Below are 14614 nucleotides of genomic sequence, written 5' to 3'. Positions count from 1 at the left end.
GGGGAGGTAGAAATCGGAGGACGAGCTCATTGTAATGCCTGGAAGGGAATGAGGAACGGTATCAGACGCACTCACCATTCCTCAATCCATTCCATGCATTACAATGAGCCCGTCCTCCGATTTCTCCTCCACCAGCCTCCTCCGGTCTGCAGCCTTTTTGCTTCAGCCAGAACTGCACTAGTTCTAAACTCTCCCATCACGTTTCTGTCAAGACTCGACTCAGATCCTTTTCAAACTTGACAGCGTGTGTGCATCTCAGTTTTTTTCTTTCAGATGTTACATTATGTTCATCGGTCGGTAAACGAGTCATTACTGGGGGTCTTCTGTGTTGTTGGCTATTTACATCTAACCTAGTATTGAAGGCCAGCCCAGTGTTAAGTGGAACTCAGTCCTGCCGTCACAGAATGAGTAGAGAACATCCATACCTGTTTATCTTCCTAATGAGGATTCTCTTATCATTCGGTGAACATAGTCAGGATGTGTGGACCACTGGCCCTGGATAAAAGGGCTAATAGTACAGACAGTGACCTGGAACACACATGTCTGACACCGTTCCTCATTCCGTTCCATGCATTACAATGAGCCTGTCCTCCGATTTCTGCCTCCGCCAGCCTCCCCTGGAGGCAACAGCACATTGTCGGTGGAAAGGCCGGGGGTACGGTACCAGTGTGGTGTCGCCAACTCCTGCTGTTTTTTGGCCCTGTGTGTTTGCTTCTATGTGTGCCAGAGGTCAGAGGTCAGGGGGTTGGCTGCTCTCTGGGGGGTGAAGGTTACGCAGCCATGTGTTGTTTCAGCCTGATGTGCTGGACCGTATGAAGTTGCTAGACTGAAACGCCTCTGACGTACACACACACACTACACTTTCCACTGGGCCTGGTACTGTGGTACTGTGGTACTGTGTGTGTGTGTGTGTGCATGTGTGTGTGAGTGTGCGCGTGTGTGCGCGTGTGGGTGTGTGTGTGCATGGCCGTGTGTATGTGCACGTGTATGTGTGTGTGTGTGTGTGTGCATGGCCGTGTGTGTGTGTGTGTGTGCGTGTGTGTGTGTGTGTGCATGTGTGTGTGTGTTCAACAGATGAAAACAGACAGAGAGGGGCAGGATGTGTGTGTGTTTCAGTGTGCTTGAGTTCATTTGATCTCACGGGCTAGTGTGTGCTGATGTATGTCATGCTTACAAGAGGAAGTGTAGTTAATTAGGTTTCCATATGGACTGTAAGGAACAGGAGAGGCTGGTGGAGGTAGAAATCGGAGGTTGGGCTCCAATGAAATGAGGAATGGTATCAAACACAAGCACACACACACAGACACACACAGAGATACACACACACACACACACACACACACACACACACACACACACACACACACACCACACCACACCACACCACACCACACAGCTCTTTGATTCAGTTTTACTTATTCTCGTCGAGGCTGTAAGGCTGAATTAATTTGCTATTTTTGGAAAGTTGAGCTCACTAGCCAGCGCTTGCATCAGGCCGCTGTGAAAGCCCTTTCGTATCATTCTGTGATGAATGGACACAAAGGGACACTCTGAGTGAATCTAGTCTTTCCTCCTGGCAGTTTCTTGTTGTCCTTTCTCCCCTTTCTTTGTCCTTTATCTGATTTGAAGGACCTCTGCGCTTCATTCTGTGCGTCTGTTTCGGCTGAGGTTCCTGAAAGCTTTGTACCCCTAAAACCATCTGTCTGTTGTCGTCGAGCTGCGAAGCTTTACGAAGGAAACTCAACTCTGTTTACGGTGTTCAGTGGTTGAGACTCCACCTTGTCCCTCTCTGCAGCGAGATAGGAACACAATGTAAAAATAGCTAGGCTATGCATATTTAAATCGATATTTTTCCCTTCCTGACTGTTAAAAGTTATTAATATCACAGTAGTTGCTTCTCTACCCACACTCTTATTTTGGCATCTTATCTTCATGTCCAGCCTATGTTGACGTCAAGCCTGTCAAACGCTGTGACGTTAGACAGACATTAGGCTCCACCAATAGATTTACTGTAGCCTGTTGCTGGAGGAATGTATCTCACTTTTGCACTTGTGCGTTTGGTTGGTCCCTGTTTCCTAGTTACGGATATTAGTGTTGTGAACTTATTTGTGGTTTTCACTTAGTGGCTTATGGGTGTGTGTTGTATGGGTGTGTATTATGGGTGTGTATTATGGGTGTGTATTGTATGGGTGTGTATTATGGGTGTGTATTGTATGGGTGTGTATTATGGGTGTGTATTGTATGGGTGTGTATTATGGGTGTGTGTTGTATGGGTGTGTATTATGGGTGTGTATTATGGGTGTGTATTGTATGGGTGTGTATTATGGGTGTGTGTTGTATGGGTGTGTATTATGGGTGTGTATTATGGGTGTGTATTGTATGGGTGTGTATTATGGGTGTGTATTGTATGGGTGTGTATTATGGGTGTGTGTTGTATGGGTGTGTATTATGGGTGTGTATTATGGGTGTGTATTGTATGGGTGTGTATTATGGGTGTGTGTTGTATGGGTGTGTATTATGGGTGTGTGTTGTATGGGTGTGTATTATGGGTGTGTATTATGGGTGTGTATTGTATGGGTGTGTATTATGGGTGTGTGTTGTATGGGTGTGTATTATGGGTGTGTATTATGGGTGTGTATTGTTTTGTGTTGATTGTTAGTTTTTACATGTTGTCATAACTGCTGCTGTAAATTAATTTTAATTTAAATGAATAAAGTTATACTCTACTCTCTTCTCTCTACTCTAAAGCTGGCACTCGGACCACAAAAGCAATACCCCTAATGTGTGTGTTTTCCTAAACTACAGACTGTTTGGATATATTCATTAATTTTGGCATTTGGAATGTGTTTGCACTGTTTGATACGACTTCTGTGTATTTTCCTGGGGCCAGTAAATTTGAATAAAACATTTGGCAATAAATGTGACACCAGTTAGCAGTGTCTGCACATTGTCATTATTCATAAACAGTCATCAATAGCCTTGACGGGTCTCTCTGTACGTAAACAACAACCGAGGCATAGAGGATTTTTGGGCCTCGTTTCCCGACATGAACTCTGGGCGTTAAAGCCCAAATAAGGCTACTCTCTCTCTCTCTCTCTATATATATATATATATATATATATTCCCTCTCTACCTCTCTCTCTCTTTCTCTCTCTCTCTCTCTTCCCTCTCTCTCTCTCTCTCTCTTCCCTCTCTCTCTCTCTCTTCTCTCTCTCTCTCTCTCTCTCTTTCTTTTCTCCTGTATCTGGCCTGTGTATCTGCTATTTACTTTGACTTTTTCGATTCTTTGGTTCCTTTTGTCTTTCAATCACTCTATTGCTATCTGCATTGTCTCCCCACCTCTCTGTCTGTCTGCCTTTATCTGCTCTAACCACAGTCTGTGGAGTCTCATGAACAGTGAGAACATCTTAATTCAAAATCCATTACCCTAGTGTGTGTCTGCGTATGTGTGTGTGTGTGTGTGTGCGTGTGTGCACGCAAGCGTGCGCGCGTGTGTTTGTGTTTGCATGCATGCGTACATGCGAGCATGTGTGTGTGTGTGTACGTGCATGTGTGTGTGTGTGTGTGTGTGAAGGTGACATCATGACTGAATGTTCCAATTCCGCCCTGTTTGCCCGTTGCTACATAGTGTTCCCCAGAAAACAGAGTGCAAGCAGGAACAAAAAGCAGAGAGCATCATCATTACCATCATTACTCCCAGTGACGAGGCTGGCTCTCATTACACCCAATGTTCTTTCCCAATGTTGTAATTAAAGACATGCTCAAACATCACGGCTGTCTTTATGGAATGATGAGAAATCACACTCTCTGTACCCGCGCCTCAGATTTCAGCTGTGTACGTGGCAGGGACATTGTGGACTAGATTACCTGGTAGCTTTCAGCCTCCGATCACCTCACATGTACCAGTGAAATTGGTGGTGGATGATGGTTGTGTGTGTGTGTGTGTGTGTGTGTGTGTGTGTGTGTGTGTGTGTGTGTGTGTGTGTGTGTGTGTGACTGTGTGAGTATGTTTGTGTGTTCTGTAGCCAGGCTGTATGTGTGTGCATGTGTGTGTGTGTGTGTGTGTGTGCCTGTCTGTGTGTGTTTTTGACCGATGTTTGTGTGTGTGTATGTATGCGTGTGTAGGTGCCATCCATTGCGTCTGCAGTAACAGGGCCCATGTCTCCAGGGTCTCCTCTATGGGACTACATACATACTGTACTGTACTATATATAGCAGGCCTTCTCCTCAGCGTCAGCGGAGAGATTGGGTATCCGACTGGAAGCCCTGTGCCCTTTTCCAGGAGTTCACTCCCCTTCGTGCAAAAACAGTGTTGTTGTTGCTGTTGTCTCTAGGGGCTTGGCACAGTGCTGGGAGATATTAATTGAGTAATTGGCTGAATTCACACTGTGTGTGTGTGTGTGTGTGTGTGTGTGTGTGTGTGTGTGTGTGTGTGTGTTTGTCTGTGTTTATCTGTGTGTGTGTGTGTGTGTGTGTGTGTGTGTGTGTGTGCGTGTGTGTGTGTGTGTGTGTGTGTGTGTGTGTGTGCGTGTCCGGGGGGCCCCTTACTCTCATAATAAACCTTTCAGTTACAGTAGCATGATGAGAACAGCTGTCTCCCTATCTACAAATCAAAGTGCCTCTGAATTATCTCTGTATATTTATGTACCATCCACTCATAGTCCAAGTTCAACCATGTGACATATTGTGCAAACACACTGTCATAACAGTATTTCTTGGAGGAAGACAGGGTGTGTGTGTCTGTGTGTGTGTGTGTGTGTCTGTGTGTGTGTGTGTGTGTGTGTGTGTGTGTGGGTGTGTGTGTGTGTGCGTGTGTGTGCGTGTGGGTGTGTGTGTGTGCGTGTGTGTGTGTGTGTGTGTGTGTGTGTGTGGAAGGACTGGGAGTAAGCCCAATACCGATCCCAGGACTTGATGTTTACTGAGGAAAGTAGCGAAGAAGAGGCAGCGTATTGGTGAGTAATTGTGTAACCACCCTCCTCTAAATAGACTTGATAGAGACTTGTACCTCTGACCAACCAAGCCCTGTGAAACCAACGTGTGAACAAGCCGAAACCTCTTCAGAGGGGTGATATGATTAACTTGCCCATAGAACTAGGGATGAAAAGTTTAACCGAATAACTCAAATAATTCAATTTGACAGATTTGGTAATCTACTCGATTAAAAAAAAAAAACACTTGATACTTGCAGCCCTACATTGAACCAAATGGATGTTAAATGCCTTACACAATTGGGCAGCTTACAAATGATCTTCACACCTGTTCATTGATCTATCTCTCACACTAACTGGAGCAGGAGTACTTCAACACTATTGCTGAAGTGTTCAGTAAGGGTAGGTACTGTAGTTGTACCAGAGGAAGCTGCTGGAGGTGGAATTCGGAGGACAGGCTCATTGTAACAGATAGAATAGAATGGGAACACGTGTGAGTGAGTTGCACAGATGAATACATGTATGTAAGTCCTCATACTAGACACAGATGAATACATGTATGTAAGTCCTCATACTATACACAGATGAATACATGTATGTAAGTCCTCATACTAGACACAGATGAATACATGTATGTAAGTCCTCATACTAGATGGCCCATTCACAGATTTCAGTGACATACCTAACATTGAAGGTAAGACCCCCATCATCACAATACAATGAGACTGGAACATCTCTCTACCAAAGAGCTGTGTGTGTGGTGTGTGTGTGGTGTGTGTGTGTGTGTGTGTGTGTGTGTGTGTGTGTGTGTGTGTGTGTGTGTGTGTGTGTGTGTGTGTGTGTGTGTGTGTGTGTGTGTGTGTGTGTGTGTGTCTAATAAGAATGCCCCTCCCCCTGCTTTAATGGAGTCTTTCTCTGGTGATGCGAAGCACTCTGGGTTGGAATGACAGACCTTCAACAGGAGAGTGCATTTAGAGAGAGAGATTGACTTATTCTAGAGGAGAGAGAGAGAGAGAGAGAGAGAGAGAGAGAGAGAGAGAGAGAGAGAGAGAGAGAGAGGAGAGAGAGAGAACAAACTATTTTCTCCATTCTTTAACCGCAAGGGTACAAAGCTCATTCTCTGCAAGTTCATAAAAGGACAACTACTCTCACCAAACTAGGGAACATGTCAAGTTCAGTGCTTTGTTGTGGCCTCATGGTGACCAAGGGCTTTTGTCTGACTTCTATAGGAGATGCAATCTGCAGAATTGAGATCTGTACAATAGAACTTGCGTCTGTCTATTCTTCTCAGGACCGAGATGCAGTGCATTCTGGGATACCCCTTCAATGCCACTTCCTTCCTGTAATTGGCTTTATTTTGAGAACCCCACTCGCTGTAACTCATGGGGATTGGTCATCACTGTGTGAGTAGATGAGGCTGGGTGGAGGAAACAGAGAAGACAAAAACACGAATCAGGAATCTCTGCAACAAGGGAGGCTGGCAGAGGTAGAAATCAGAGAACGGGTCAGAAATTAGCCCATTTTCTGATTTCTACCTCCACCAGCCTCCCCTGCTCTGCAACATACAGTACAGAAAGTACGAGGTATTTTTTTAAGTAGTTACTAAGTAACATGAGAATTACACAGTCATTCTAACCTATGAATTACTTGTTTGTTTCTTCAGAATTCATGATAACAAGCACCTAGTACCTTGGTGCTGGTACTTGCTTCTGCTTTCCCTGGTGTTAGAGAGGAGGAGGGAGGAAACTGAAAGAAAACTACTAACAGGGAGGGATATAGACTAGCCTCGTAAAAAACAGCTGACAATGAGTGTAATGTCTGTATCGCACATTCCTCGTCTAGAGGATTCCACTGAAATATTTAAGAAGAGAGTAGCATGAATCTCTTGACCAGCCTGTCATGACGTAGCCTGCCCTGTCTTTGAGGTCAGCCAGTGGGGCTTGGCAGGGCTGTAGTCTGGGGTACTGCAAATATCTGTCAGCGTTAAATTAGCCTGTAATGTTCGACAGAGAGAAACATAAAACATCTTTAGGCAGGGCTGTTACCAATGCCAAGCTTTTCTTCATTTATGGGAGGGCAGGTCTGGGATTTCATTGTGTTAGGGCAAGGCAGGGCATCAATTTGCCAGGGCACCAAGGCAATACAATATATTCTGTGCAGGAACATCATAAAGTACTGCGCCTCAATGTGATATGATATCAAAAGATTAAGCTCTACCGAAAAATATTGAATTTAAAGGTAGTTTCTATAAATAGCAGTTACCTAGAAAACATAGTACAGTATCTAAAGGGTTTGGTTGTTGACAACAACACAACAGAGTTCTTATACGTATGATGTTGTCCTGACATGTCTACATTTCTGCTGATATTTGTGTTGTGATGTTGTTACGACTTGACTGAAATGCACTTGGCATACATTTTGATTTGATTTGATTTGCTGGGACTGGGGGCAGTGTACTAAAGCATGGGCTAACTTGATTCATGGTGTCCTTGTGTCTCCTTACAACGCATCTGAATAATAACAGAACAGCTGGGTGTTTCAACTGCATGCAGAGCCTAGGGATGACTGACACAGCTTGATTTATGAGCAGGAGATTGGAGTCCACAGCTGTCTCTGTGACAGACCTCCACTCTGAAGTCTCTCAATGCTTAATTGGGGTAAAACTTTGATGGTTGAAGGTTGAGCGAGATTTAGCGCAAGTTAATCTTAATATCTCCTGTGAGGGGAAGATCGAGAGAGAGAGAGAGAGAGTGAGAGAGTGTGTGTGTGTGTGTGTGTCTGTGTGTGTGTGTGTGTGTGTGTGTGTGTGTGTGTGTGTGTGTGTGTGTGTGCGCACGTGCGTGTGTCATTCCTGCCATTCCTCATCTCTCTAACCTGCCTGTTAATACACTGTTTCACACAGATGCTATGCAATTACTCACAGTTACCCCCCCCCCCCTCCCCCGCCCGCAACCCTCCCCCCGCAACCCTCCCTACCCTACCCTCAAGTGGACAGATAGAGAGATTGCCGTTTTGAGACTGTAGAGTGAGACTATATCTCACTTGATAAAGGCAAACTGACAGCTCTTTTAATTGACTTTGTCTTGTGTTCTATCCTCCAGAGTGTGTGTGTGTGTGTATGTGTGTGTGTGTGTGTGTATGTGTGTGTGTGTGTGTGTGTGTGTGTGTGTGTGTGTGTGTGTGTGTGTGTGTGTGTGTGTGTGTGTGTGTGTGTGTGTGTGTGTGTGTTCTGAGAATCAGAGGGAATCATCGTGGGAATGTGGAGGCTCAGTATTGCCAGACTGGAACCTTCCATCTCCTATGGCAACCCTTCCCATGGGTCCTCAGCATCAGCGCCCTAGTTCCCAGAGGTCAAAACACACACACACACACACACACACACACACACACACGCACACACACACACACACACAAACACACACACACAAAAACACACATACACACACACACACACACACACACACACACACACACAGACACATGGCTTTTGTTCCTGTTCTGTCTTTTTTCTGGGGAGAACTATGTAGCGAGAACAGGAACATTTAGTCATAATGTCACCTTCACACGCGCACGCACTCGCACACACACACACAGGCACGCACGCACGCACGCACGCACACACACACACACACACACACACACACACACACATCTTACCTCACTTCACCACCCGTAGTTTCCCACCAGGATCTCTCCCTATCACTGTCACATTGTAGCCACCCCACAATGAGACAGTTGAGGCCCTGTGGCCCCTTGAATGGCCGGGGGCCCCTCTCTCTGCACTCTGAGGGGCCACAAGGTCGTGTTGGGTTTACTGAACGCTCAGAGCTCACACAAATCAACAGAACAAACACACACACAAACACACACAAACACACACACACACACACACACACACACACACACACGCACACACGTCAACAGAACATTGTGCCCTCAATGGTAACCCGCTTCGCTACACGGCCCAAAGCGAGCCATCAACCAGCAGAGCATAAACAACGCAGGCCGGCCTGGTGCCTGGTGTGACTCAGCATAGTTGGCAGGCCTCCAGCACCTCAACATATGGAGACTCTTGTTGGTCATGTGTGCCGTGTCATGGGATTAACTTCTTCTAAATTCAAATTCAGTTTCCCTCACATAGGGTATCTTCAGTTGTTGACATATCATCCAAAAATCTCTTCATTCTCTGTGTCAATCTCTTCAACCTCTCTGGGCGCACAAGAAGGCGTGCTATTGTGTATTGGCACACTTTAATGAGTGTGTTGGCTGTGACAACAGCTGTGGATGAGTGAGCTACCATTATTATTTATCCAGTAGGTTGATATGGGCTGTGGTGGAAAGTTCACCCAAAGCTCTCGTCCAGGTTAAGGTCGTCTTTCATCTGTTTCGGAGCTAAACCCTAAACAGATCAAAGATGATCCCATCATGGATCAGTGCTTTGGGTGAACTTCTATTTCCAACACACCCATGCTAGGATAGGGGAAGCTGACCTTAGACCAGTGTCACAGGGATTGGGGAAGCTGATCTTAGACCAGTGTCACAGGGATTGGGGAAGCTGATCTTAGACCAGTGTTGGAATAGGGGAAGCTGATCTTAGACCAGTGTTGGAATAGGGGAAGCTGATCTTAGACCAGTGTTGGAATAGGGGAAGCTGATCTTAGACCAGTGTTACAGTATGAAAGAACTCACTGGAACATGTCGCAAATTCCCTCCCATCTGGTCTGGACCGCTGCCAACCTGCGGATCCTCAGATTCCATCACTCTGAGATTGATTATCTATCCCCTTCCCTTGCCTAACCCATTCCATCCTAGTTCTACATCATGTCATCTGAACTCATCATCTCTCTTCTGGTTCATTTCTCGTCAACATCATCAGCAGGTTGATAGTGATGAATATTAGATAGTGTTTTTGTTTGTGAATCTGTGACTGAATCCTATTCAGTGCAGATTAAGGTGCACTTATCTGATTGACAGAAGCAATGACAGACGATATTCTGTAGTGTAATCATCATTTAGCTGTCCCAAGGGAGGCTGAAATACTCAATAGCTGGCTGACCTTCTATAGGGCTTCAAATGATCTGCTTGAGGGAGTATGGCAGTTTGCATCCTGCATCCTTTTGATTTAGATTTTGATAAATGCTCTCCACAATTGCAGGTGTTGCAACGATGTTGTCCATTTTGTATTGTGAAAAGCCTGGTGGTCTGTTTGACATGAAAACATGTTGACAAACACATGATTACTGTACACCCCCGGCAGCTCGATTGTGGTTGTCAGGGAAACGGGACCCCCGCCCCCCCTGTTTGGTGCATCTTGAATGAGACATGTTCGAGTGGATCGTGTTATCTTTCTATACATGTACTTGTTTTTCTTTCTCGATTCATTTCTGATTTGAAGGTTTGAACTACGGACTGATGGTGAAAATAATTTGCACAAGCTAAGGCATGATCTGACTCTTGATTATTCAATGTGTCAATGTTTGAATCGTGTCTGTCCCTACTCAAAAAAACGATTCTTCTTCTTATTAAAACAACATTTGTAGAAATGGTTACATTACTCAAAGTACCTTAGTGTAGTATCGTCTAAGACTGTGTTGCGTTAATATAATTCCTGTCATTGCAGGACATAACAACATGCAATACTGTCACAATTCATTATACAATACACTATTTAAACTTTCTCCTTAAATGATTTATGATCGCCATTAACTATCATTACCAATAATTAAATTCTTAAATGCCATCAGCATAAGTATTTCAACCCGAGATCAAAACAGGAAGATCAACTGTGGGAATAAGGGTTTCTCTCTTCCTCTCTATCTCTATCTTTCACTTTCTCTCTCTCTCTCTCTCTCTCTCTCTCTCTCTCTCTGGGGATGCACTGTTTCAAGAGCCAAGATCTCTTAATCTCCATCTCATTTATCTCTATTGAGAACATCCAGGAGCTGAGCGGGTGGGTTATCTGCATAACCCTTGATACTGCTCCCTCGCTTCCTCCCTCGCTTCCTCCCTTCTTCATTCCCTCCCACTTCCTCTCTTCTTTATTCCTCTGAGTCTTTCACTCACTTTTTCGCTTCCTCTTCCCTTTCTCTCTATCCCTTTGTCTCTCCTCTCTCTCTTTCCCTTTGTCCCTCACTCTCTCACCCCTCTCTTTTTAACCTCTCTATCACACCCTCCTCCCTCCATCTCTCTCCCAACCTTTGATGTTATGTACTGACTCTCTCAGGATTGAGGAATATTGAGTTCTCAGATAAGCCTCCATTCTCCTGATTGGGTTAACAATTGTGGTTTCGCCTGCAGGCTATATCATAGATATATTATATATCGTGCAGATATACAGCTAAGGCTTCAGGCTATACTATAATGCAGACATACAGCAGCTAGCTATGGCTTCAGGCTTCAGGCTTCATCATAGCACAGACATACAGTAGCTAGCTAAGGCTTCAGGCTTCATTGTAGCACAGACATACAGTAGCTAGCTAGCTAAGGCTGCAGCCTTGAAGCCTTAGCTAGCTACTGTATGTCTGTGCTATGATGAAGCCTGAAGCCTTAGCTAGCTACTGTATGTCTGTGCTATGATGAAGCCTGAAGCCTGAAGCCTTAGCTAGCTACTGTATGTCTGTGCTATGATGAAGCCTGAAGCCTGAAGCCTTAGCTAGCTACTGTATGTCTGTGCTATGATGAAGCCTGAAGCCTGAAGCCTTAGCTAGCTGCAGATGTGAGACATAGTAGCTGGCTAGTGCTGCATTGGTTATACAGTGCAGTGTCTATACCAGGCAGGGGAGGCTGGTGGAGGTAGAAATCAGTAGATGGGTTTATTGGAATGCATGGAATGGAATAAGGAATGGTATCAAATGTTTGATACCATTCCTCATTCCATTCCATGCACACGGGTTTGATACCATTCCTCATTCCATTCCATGCATTAATGAGCCCGTCCTTTGATTTCTACCTCCACCAGCCTCCCCTCGTAACAGTCTAATGTGACTTACCAAGGCACTTTACAAGATACTTTCGGGAGTTAGTGAAGGTACAGAAAGGTTAGAAAAACTAAATGAGGGACAAATGATGTTCAGAATAGTGGGTATTTCATGGCAGAGCCACTAAGGAACAGAATATAAAAGGAGTACCGGTACATAAGTCAGTCTTTATCAGCAGGAAAATGCAACAATGCTTTCAGCCTTTTTCACTCTGAGAGATAAAAAAAAAAAAACACAGAAAGGAAAGCTGACAGTAGAATGGAAAGGAATACTGAGTATTTGTGTGTTTTTTCCCCATGTTTCTTTTTGCTGATAGTCTGATTATTTCAACTTATCTTGGTTATTGTGGTTTCTGTTTATGTAAATGCTGTATCAGGGGGATGGTGAAAATTGCTGCATCATTTCACAAGATTAGATTGCACTTCTCAATGCTTCAGTTTTACACACAGATAATTGCACAATATCTTTCACGACGTATGTATGTTTCTGTTGTGTGTGCTGACTGACTGACAGCTTCATCTCAGCCTTGGTAATGGGTAACCGGATGTCAATCAATAGTGTTGGACTTTAGCATTTCAGCTAAGGTCAGGGGCGCTGAGGTTATTACTATTGAGCTGATCAAGTAAAAAACTGCTTTTCATCATGGTGATGCAATCACTGGATGACTGGAAGCACATGAGGAAGAGATAAAAGGGGTTTTAATTAAAGGTCCACTATGTAACATTGAAGCTTTCTAAAAGCTTCCTAATGATTGTCATGACTATGTTAATCGGTAGAGATCAGGAAATGGGAAATATTTCATTTACGAATGCTATTTTGGTCCGGAAAAAGCGCTTTCTAAAATGGAGTGTCCTACCCGACACTTGGTTTGCTTATAAACATGTTGTTACTACGAGGGACGTTCTAGGGGAGTGGACTCACCGATTTTCACCTTTCTGTCTCTGGTGGCTGCCTCTTCTAATCGTGTGCACATGCAGAAACACAACAGCTAATTGTCCGACACTGCAAGTACATTTAGGGGGCATATATTATTATTATTAGGGAGAATACTGTTGTTTTGAACTTCAAACTGAATTTTGCGGTGGCCAGAGGTGGCAGATTTCCAACAAAACCCCAATTTCATACAGCAAATAGAGCTGAGCAGAGCAAAAAAATACCTTACAACTCAGAATACTCTACAGTATTCAAATCAGTATTGAAACAAATATTTTTGCAAATGCAGATTTGGGCCCTAAGTGTACAGGAGACAGGAACTAAGCCACCAAGGATGTGGTCGCAGACGTTGACGCGTTTCCCCCCACTCTGCAACTGAAATAACAAACCAACTGTAGCAAATGCTCTTGTGACATTTCTCTGTGAGTGCTCTGCTCCAGAGCTAGTTAGATCAGGGAAGGCTGGTGGAGGTAGAAATCGGAGGACAGGCTCATTGTAATACATGGAACGGAAAGAGCAATTTCTACCTCCACCAGCCTCCACTGAGTTAGATACTATATCAGTGTTTGTGACAGACAGGGACAGTAAAGATGAGGCCAGCGTTGCTGCCAGCCTAATTTCTAAATGCATCACTAAGATTTATTGATGTCATAAAAACAACGGCACTAGAGTGAAGAACGTCACGATTGACATTGGCCTTGTTTTTGCTATTCTTTTCTCGCCCAAGTGCATTCCTTGGCGAGGATAAACTTCGAGGCTGAAGTGTGTGTTCACATCTGTCTGGACACAAACTTCACACATCATACGTCATGGACACGACAGGGAGGATGTTACTGAAGGCCTTTTATTGTTCGAGGCCAGGGATTTTTAATAGGGCCGTTGAGTTTCCTTGCATACTGGGGGACACATGTTATATCAAACGGAGACGAAGGCGCACACACACGCACACACACACACGCACACACACACACACACACACACACACACACACACACACTGTTGTGACTACAGGCAGCAGTTCCATGGTAATTGTGGGGGGTGTGGTGAGGAAGAGGACATGGTGAGAGTACCGGGTGGGGGGGGGGGTTTGGGGGGGTTATGTCAGACAGATCCCAGATGCAGGGGGAGGAGGACACTAAGCCCTTTTTGAAATCCACTGACAGTAATTTCAGACCACCGCAGCTGGTTTCCATTTATATCAGAGAGCCAATGAGATTTAGAGCGAGAGGGAGAGGATGAGGGAGAGGGAGAGGGACGCTCGGTTAAGCTGGGGCCCACAAATTGGTTTTATACACATGAAGCATGATGCATGCGGTCTCTCCCTGAGTGTTCTCTCTCCTGCTGGCTCTACAGCCCTCCCCTCTGTCCCTCTCCACTCTCCTCCCTTCTCCTGCTGGCCCTCCCCGCTCCTCTCCTCCCCTCTCCTCTTGGCCCTACTGCCCTCTCCTCTCCTGCCCTCTGTCCCTCTTCACTCTCCTCCCCTCTCCACCCTCTGTCCCTCTCCACTCTCCTCCCCTCTCCTGCTGGCCCTCCCCGCTCCTCTCCTCCCCTCTCCTCTTGGCCCTACTGCCCTCTCCTCTCCTGCCCTCTGTCCCTCTTCACTCTCCTCCCCTCTCCTGCTGGTAACGTTCTAATCATGGCTAGTGTAGATTAGATTTGTTTGACGATCCTGGATGATCATCACCAAAAATCACACACAACAAAAAAAAAACCTGTTGTATTGTATTCATGTATTAACACTGTTGTATGTATTTGACTTGTAAGCTACATTTGTAT

The sequence above is a fragment of the Argentina silus genome (genome assembly GCF_951799395.1).
Source record: "Argentina silus genome assembly, chromosome: 6".
NCBI classification, from domain to species: Eukaryota; Metazoa; Chordata; class Actinopteri; order Argentiniformes; family Argentinidae; genus Argentina; species Argentina silus.
This window is presented reverse-complemented; position numbering follows the sequence as displayed.